The sequence below is a fragment of the Pan troglodytes genome, chromosome X, assembly GCF_028858775.2.
Source record: "Pan troglodytes isolate AG18354 chromosome X, NHGRI_mPanTro3-v2.0_pri, whole genome shotgun sequence".
NCBI classification, from domain to species: Eukaryota; Metazoa; Chordata; class Mammalia; order Primates; family Hominidae; genus Pan; species Pan troglodytes.
Genome location: NC_072421.2, coordinates 110,517,300 through 110,526,403, shown reverse-complemented (window position 1 = coordinate 110,526,403; position 9,104 = coordinate 110,517,300). Strand labels below are relative to the sequence as shown.

Here is a 9,104-nt window from a genome sequence, read left to right as displayed (position 1 = left end):
CTTTCTTCGCCATAATATGCACACAGGATTATCTTATGTAGAAAAAGGCCCACCAGACATTCAATTAACCCAGCTGTCACACATCTGTTGCTGTCTCTATAAATGTGCAGTTAACTGGAAATTACTCTTCTGATAACTTTACACCTCTTTTTTTATTGTGATAGTCTCTTACTTCCTCCATACAAACTACCTCAATGGCTTTGTTTGTGATCCAAAGATTCTAGAACATATCCAACTATTTCTGATCCTCTGAATGGAGGAACAAGTCTGGCATTTACATTTAGTGATTTGGAATCTTACAGATGCAGTCTCAGTGTAATTCATCAGATATTAAAATAAGAACCTAGACTACTTAATAAAGGTCTGAAGTTGTTATTCTACTCCAACCATTACTATTAACTTGCTGTGAGTGCCTAAGTAAATTGTATTACTGCCTTATAGTTGAGTTTTCCAGTTTGTAATATATGCAGGAGGAGAGAGCTCTCCATGCTACTTTATAAAACTTTTGGAACATTGTGTGTGGTTATTCAAATTTCCTGGGGGCATCAACTATATTGTGGTATTAGAGTCCCCCAGAAAACTGAGATAAATAAACGTACCAACACAGCCTTTTTTTTTTTTTTTTTTTTTTTTATTTGAGGTGGAGTCTTGCTCTGTCGCCCAGGCTGGAGTGCAGTGGAGTGATCTCGGCTCACTGCAACCTCCGCCTCCCAGGTTCAAGCAATTCTTCTGCCTCAGCCTCCTGAGTAGCTGGGATTACAGACACACGCCACCACACCCGGCTAATTTTTTTGTATTTTTAGTAGAGACGCGGTTTCACCATGTTGGTCATGCTGGTCTTGAACTCCCGACCTCGTAATCCACCCGGCTCAGCCTCCTAAAGTGCTGAGATTACAGGCGTGAGCCACCATGCTTGGCACAGCTTTCTCTTCCTTAATAAATAAATAACAAATATTATCATGCATTTAACAGCCCTTCACATTATTCAAAAGGGCTTCACCAAGAAGGCATTTTTGAGTACCTGCTATGTGCCACACCCTGCAGTAGGTGCTAAAACTATAAAAATTATTAAAACCTAGTCCCTTGGTTTAGGGGTCTTTAAGGCAGCCCAATAGATAAAAAGTCCCTTTCCTGTTCAAGTCCTGAAACAAATTGAAATGTAGCATATGGTATAGTAAGGTAGACAGATACCAAAATACCAACGTCATTGCTCCTAAAACTAGTATTGAAGAATATGGTGCATCTAAGTCCACATGGACTTTATAATCAGACCCTGAGATTTACAGACTTAACCACTCAACAGAATTAGACCTGGAAAACAGAGCCAGCCCTGGAGAACAAAGGAGAATATATGCTCCCTGCAGGCAGCTACTCCCAAGGAAGCAGAGCAAAGGAAGGGACTGCACTAGGCTTGCTTAATTTCTCCATTCAAAGTTGTCAATCAGCCAGGCACAGTTGCTTCCGCCTCTAATCCCAGCTACTTGGGAGGCTGAGGCGAGAGGATTGCTTGAGACCAGGAGTTCGAGACTAACCTGGGCAACATATTGAGACCCCACCACCACCCCAAGACTCCATCTCTAAAAAGAAACAAACAAACAAAAAACAAAGTTGCAAAACAAATATGTGCTCTTCAACCATCCTCAGTTAAGAATGAGTATGGAACAAATCAGTGCCAGAAGTGTTACACAAATGGATGTCCTTCCACCTGGTAGGAAACATCTGAAGTGGAAAGGAATCATTCCCCCACCCTAATACCTACCCTCAAGAACCTCATTACATTGATATTCACAGCAATCCTAAGAGGTAAATAGGAAATTACTATTTTAACTGTTTTATTTTATTTTATTTCTTCTCATTTTCTTCTTTTTAGACTCAAAATTATGATTAACTGTTTTATGGTAGAGAAAGCTGAGACATGGAAGAGTCACAGAGCTAGGCTGAAACCATAGTAGAATAATATCTTAATTCTTTATGGTATGAACTTGGACATTTTTACCAGTGAAATTAGGTGATGAATTTGTCTATACAATGCCTTACTTTTTTTGCAAGTGAAACATAGGCTTTAATCCAAATGGTTTTGTGATTATCTAAGGTTATGACAAAAGCATCTATCATCTTGTGTACAGATGAGGTTATTTGCACATTCAAATCTTCCATCTCTCTTTCAAGGTTAGGAGTAAAAGTTTTTTAAAAAGAAAAGGCAAAAGCAGATAAGCTTTAAAAAATGGAATGCCACCATAGTAAAGTTTTATAGAGAAAGGAGCCAGGCATAGGTGAGGGAAGCAGATAAGAAAGACAAAATAAAACCAGGCAGTTATCCAATGCTCAATATGAGAAAGAATGCTTAATTTAGTCAACTGACACTGTGTTTCTTTTTTTTTTCTTTTTTTCTTCCTTTAAATGAATAAACCTATGAAATGTGTACCTATCGTAATTATTAGATTCACACATTAAGCATTTTATATGTTTTCGGTTCTGGGCTAAGTACTATATAAATAATACTATATACATAAAGTGCTATGTAAATGCATGTACAAGGAAGTCACCCTCTCTGTTTTGTTTCACATGGGAAAATAGACTTATTTGGATGAAGCAACTTATCTTTTTTCACATAATCAGTAGTATGTGAGAGTGTCAAGATTTGAACCCAAGATGTCTGACTCCAGAGCCCATACTCAGTCAGTTCATTCTTATTTTTTGTTTTTCTTTTTTGTGATTTTTCTTTTTCTTACCCAGTTCATTCTACTGGTCTATCAGCTAAGAGCAGAAATTGTTACTTCTGGGTGGAGCACATTCCAGCAGGGAAAAGAAAATATGTCTAAGATAGCTACCTTATTTGAAGCTTATAATGCAGTTAGGTACACATGGTATAAACACTAAAAAGCTTATGGTAAGTGAACACAAATGAACATATTAACAAGTATATGAGCCTTGAGATGAACTGGAATGAAAAAAATTATTGGAGAGGGAGAGTGTTAAGCTGACAAGCATGTGCTCATAGTCTGAGCTGTTTAAAGATAAGCCGCCTCCAGAAGTAATAAGTTCTCATCATGAGAGGGACTTCTCACACAGGCTGAAGGAACAAACATTTGGTAGATCAAATTATTTAAAATGACATCCAAAGTCCTTCCAACCCTGAGATTCTGTGATTTAGTTATTATTTTGAATAGCCACTATGTGCTAAGTCCTGGGGTAAGTTCCTCTCACAAAGGGGAATAAGACATACCCTAAAAGAGCCCACAGTTTAGTGGAGCACATAGCATAAACTTAGAAATATAGAATACAGTGTAAGAAGTACTCATATGACATGGGAACAAAGAAAATGTGCACCTAATCCAAACTGGGAAGGGCACTTAAAAAGGAAAACTGAAAATGTTTCCTAGATATGAAGCCTAAACTAACTCTTGAAGGAAGAGCAGAAAGCTAGCTAGGTTTTGTTTTATCTATTGCAATGTAACAAACCATCCCTAAAACTTAAAACAAAAAAAAAATTATTATGTCTCATAATTTTGTGGATAAGAAATCCAGGCAGGGATCAGTTGGCCAATTCCTCTGCCCTTCTCTTGAAGTTACTCAATGGTACTCAGCAGCTGAGCTGGTCTGCAGGGTCCAAGACAAATTCACTCACATACCCGGTCTCTTGCAGGGGATGGCTTTAAAGACTGGTCTCAACTAAAACTCTCCTTCTCTTTATGTGATCCCTTTAGTAGGGTAAGTGTATTCTTACATGGCGGCTCAGGAATCCAAAAACTAGTGCCGCAAGAGATCAACATGAATGAACCTCAGAACAGTGAATTTGGATTTGCTATATTACATAAATTGTAAACATTCTAAGAACTTGGGTGAGAGAAAATGATGTCGGCAAAAATGGATTTAACTTACCTCCATACCAGATGGGCCAGATGCGACAGAAGTGGGGGCACAGAAAACCACTTAATTGTTGCAATTTTTATACTAAGAGCTACACTTGTGTGGTGTCTATAGCAGCAGAAAATAGAGGATATCCAGACATTACTGTGAAGACATACTAAAATTATGGATAGCAAGGTGTCCATTTGACTCCCAACTACTGATTATTGGGGAACATTATCATCAAACTACTTGCTTCAGATGGGTAAAAAACAGATGGATAAAAGCAGACATCAGTCTATTTTTAAGACTGTTGACTATTTACTCACTTTATTCAAGCTAACACTAAAGATGTCAGAGGCCTAGTACTGGATAAATGTGTAAAGTATCAATTAAGGCTCATAATAAGACTTGATCGCTTATAATGGAGGTAAGATTCAGGGAAATGTCCCAAGGAGTTTCCTGTGGATGCCTGAATAAATCTTCCCCCTGACACCATACCTTCCTCTCTTGCCTGTAACTCCTTACTATGAACCAAAGAAATAGGTAGGTAATTGCTCACAAAGGGAACTACAAGAAGATTTAAAAGTCACTTACAAATTCAACTAAGGTATTTCAACAAAATAGACTGTTTTCCTCAGGAAAATGGCATTCTTTATAAAATTATAAAATTTCTTAAGCAAACTTCCCAGACCAGTGTAATTAGGAAGGTATTTAAGACTCGCCTTCCTTCCTAACTCTAATTGTCCCCGAGTTATTATTATTTTTTTTTACTTTAAAACTAAGCAATATAGGCTCACGCCTATAATCCCAGCACTTTGAGAGGCCGAGGTGGGCAGATCACCTAAGGTCAGGAGTTCGAAACCAGCCTGGCCAACATGGTGAAACCCTGTCTTTACTAAAAATGCAAAAATTAGCCAGGCATGGTGGTGCATGCCAGTAATCCCAGCTACTCGGGAGGCTGAAGCAAGAGAATCTCGAACCTGGGAGGCAGAAGTTGCAGTGAGCCGAGATTGCGCCACTAGACACCAGTCTCGGCGACAGAGCAAGACTCTGTCTCAAAGAAAAAAACAAAAACAAAAAGAAAAGAAAGTTAAAAAATAAAAATAAAAAAAAACTAAGCAATACTTTAGCTTTTCTTAGACTCTAGAGCCAGTCTTGTGATGTTCAGTTGGATAGCTCGGAGCTTTCCCTCGGGCCACTTCATCATTGTTTCCCGTTATCAGCTAATTAAAATGAGACTAGTAAAAGACAAGCTTTCACAATTGGACTCAAAAGAGAAGACAGCCGGAGATTGGGTCGTCTGTCCCTACCAAACTTACAGACTTCAGATGATTGGAGCAGATCATTTACATTTGTGCAACCAGTATTATACCTATTTTCAAAAGAAAGTCTATTACTCCTGAAATCATCTTGGGGTTTGACTTATCGAACTTATTTCTTCAAGTAAAATAAATTCTGAAAGCATTAAGAACCTTTACATGACATAGAAAATGGTTGATCTTTTGAGAGAAAATGGCCAAGCCAAAAAAAAAAAAAAAAAGAAAGAAAGAAAGAAAGAAAAGAAAAAAGAAAAAGATTGAACTACACAATGGAAAAAAGGATGCTTGATTTTGTTGAAATGACTATAAACTTTAAAATGAGAGACTCACAGCTTACAAAATGTCTCCTCTCAGATGCAATTCTTTTTTAAAAATTTAATCACTTTCTCAGCCGTGTACGTTTACAGTATATTCAAATGTAAATCAAATCACTAAGACAACGAAACCATTCACAATTTATAAACTGTGTCCATAAAAAATTCCATTTTGCCAATAATAAACAGGAACAGTCTCTGCATCACTTTGATTTCCATAAAGAAGTATTATCAGAGGTTGACACGTTACGTTCTTTTTTTAAAAAGACTATTTATTTATTTATTAATTTAGACAGAGTCTCGCTCTGTTGCCCTGGCTGGAGTGCAATGGCCCAATCTCGGCTCACTGCAACCTCCGCCTCCCGGGTTCAAGTGATTCTCCTGCCTCAGCCTCCCCAGTAGCTAAGGTTACAGGCATGCGCCATCACTCCCAACTAATTTTTGTACTTTAGTAGAGATGGGGTTTTACTATGCTGGCCAGGCTGGTCTTGAACTCCTGACCTCAAGTGATCTGCCCACCTTGACCTCCCAAAGTGCTGTGATTACAGGCGTGAGCCACCATGCCTGGCCTATATGTTATCTTTTTAAAATAAAACATCTTATTAATTTAGACCCCTGGGACCCTTAACTATTATATCATGACTTTAGTTTTGCAAAGTCTGCCCACAAGTAGGTTTTTTTTTTAACGTATTAAATACCTAACGCTGCTATGCGAACATACTGTCACCAGATGGCAGTTGTATGCCACAGCCCTCAAGGTTTGATCTATAAGACATAAGCTAAGACTTGTTTCATTGAAGTAGAGATATCTTTCTTTTACCTTGTTCATATCAAAAGCATATAATAAATAATAACGAAATCTGAAAACGCTTTTTTTTTTTTTGAGACAGAGTTTCGCTATGTCGCCCAAGCTGGAGAGCAGTGGCATGATCTCGGTTCACCACAACCTCCGCCTCCCGGGTCCAAGCGATTCTCCTGCCTCAGCCTCCAGAGTAGTAGCTAGGATTACAGCCATGCACCACCATGCCCAACTAATTATCGTATTTTTAGTAAAGACAGGGTTTCACCATCTTGGCCAGACTGGTCTCCAACGTCCTACCTCAGGTGATCTGCCCGCCTCGGCTTCCCAAAGTGCTGGGATTACAGGCGTGAGCTACCACGCCTGGCCTGAAAATACTTTAGAACAAATGCCAAACAAGTGAACTCCAGGATGCAATTTTATTTGCACAACATATCTTACTCTAACCAAATACCAATGTTTCATTAGAATGCTAATCTTTATATCTGTTATCACTTCGACTTAATAGTTCTTCCTGATTTTCTTTTATCCTCAATTTACAGTCTTGTCCCACACCCCTCGCCCAACACTCATTTAGTCAAACACCATATAGCCATGGCAGCCTAGTTATCCCAACTAAAGGAATAGCATCTCTTATGGTCTCTTCATCTCCCTGAAGCTTTCTGGTTCTTTTATTTTTCTCTGTTTCTTCCTCTTCACTTAGGATATATACTTTACTCTCCACAGTTCCTAGAAAATGTATCTTCAAGTTTGTTTCTAATTTTAAAAATTTGTTTGATTTTTCTTGTTGAGAATAATTTACACTGCTCCATTGCTGGAACTGACTAAATCCTTTTGTGGTTCATGAGTGCGATGATTGGTTTTTCACACATATATGTGAGATGTGCCTCCCTCAAACCTTGTTAGGAGTAGAAGGTAGGCACATTACCTATCTGACATGAAAAAAAGAAGAGAAAAAAGTAACATATCTAAAAGGTGCCCAAACAACCCAATTCAAAAATGGCAAAGGACTTGAATAAATATTTCTCCAAAGATGATATACCAGTAATAAGCACATTAAAAATACTCAACATCATTAGTTATTAAAGAAACGCAAATCAAAACCACAATGAAATACTACATCATACCCACTGCAATGGTTATAAACAAAAAAAATCAAAAATAAGTGTTGCTGAGGATGTGGAGAAATTAGAACCCTCTTACACTGCTGGTGAGAATGTGAAAATAGTGCACCCACTACAGAAAACGGTTCGGTAGGCCGTGCACGGTGGCTTACAACTGTAATCCAGGCACTTTGGGAGGCCGAGGCAGGTGAATCATTTGAGGTCAGGAGTTCGAGACCAGCCTGGCCAACATGGTGAAACCCCATCTCTACTAAAAATACAAAAATTAGCTGGGCATGGTGATACACGCCTGTAATCCCAGCTACTTGGGAGGCTGAGGCAGGAGAGTTGCTTGAACCCGGGAGGCGGAGGTTGCAGTGAGCTGAGATAGCGCCACTGCACTCCAGCTTGGGCGACAGAGCCAGACTCTGTCTCAAAAAAAAAAAAAAAAAGAAAGAAAAAAGAAAATGGTTTGATCGTTTCTCAACAAGTTAAACATAGAATTTCCATATGATTCAGCAGTACCATCCCTAGGTATATACTCCAAAATGAATTGAAAGCAGAGACTCAAACAGATACTTGTACACGCATGCTCATGGCAACATTATTCACAATAACCAAAAGGTAACACAACCCAAGTTTCCATCAGTAGATGAATGGATAAACAAAATGTGGTATACACATACAATGGACTATCATTGAGCCGTAATAAGGAATGAAATTCCCATACATGCTGCAACATGGATGAACCTTAAACACACTATGCTAAATAAAATAAGCTTGACACAAAAGGACAAATATTGTATGATTCCACGTGTATAGGATACCTAGAATAGTTAAATGCATAGAGAGAGAAAGTAGAATAGTGGTATCCAAGGACTTGGGAGAAGGGAAATGGGGAGTTAGTGTGTAATGGGTACAGAGATTCAGTTTGGGAAGAGGAAAAGGTCTAGAAATGGATGGTCATGATGGTAGCACAATAATGTAAATATATTTAATGTCACAGAACTATACACTTAAAAACGGTTACAAAGGTAAATTTTATGTTCAGTAATTTACCACAATTAAAAAAAAAAAACAAACTTTAAAAAATGCCCATGGGCCACTTGCTGATAATAGAAGCCTAAATAGGAATTGCCTCAATTTAAAGAAGAATATGTCGTGAAGCAGGAGATTTTGAATAAAGGAAAATCAAGCATAGCTTTACCTGGCTGTGTCACAAACCCATTAATTCAGAACTTGTGATTATTCAGACCAGTGTTGATTTTCTGGGTCTAGCAAAGCATTTCTTCTCATCAGTGTAAACAAGAGGCAGAATTAATCAATTTAACAGAACAATCTATAAGTTCCTCAGCATATTTAGAGTCTATGAGAAAATTAATATTACTAATTATAAGTACTTGTCCCACAGTTGAACTTCCCATAAATTTCAGTATTTAGGGCTGCCTGTTAAGCAATGTAACTTTGTTCATCCAGTGTGCTCTTCTCTTTTTTTTTTTTTTCTGAGATGGAGTCTCGCTCTGTCACCCAGGCTGGAGTGCAGTGGCTCAATCTCGGCTCACTGCAACCTCTACCTCCAGGGTTCAAGTGATTCTCCTGCCTCAGCCTCCTGAGTAGCTAGGATTATAGGCGCGCACCACCACACCTGGCTAATTTTTGTCTTTTTAGTAGACATGGGGTTTCACTATGTTGATCAGGCTGGTCTCGAACTCCTGAC

General features: G+C 38.4%; 1 pseudogene; it reads left to right on the top strand.

The window, feature by feature from the left end:
* Nucleotides 1-7,112: 7,112 nt before the first annotated feature.
* LOC112207230 (small nucleolar RNA U13) lies at nt 7,113-7,222 on the top strand (annotated as a pseudogene).
* Nucleotides 7,223-9,104: the final 1,882 nt, after the last annotated feature.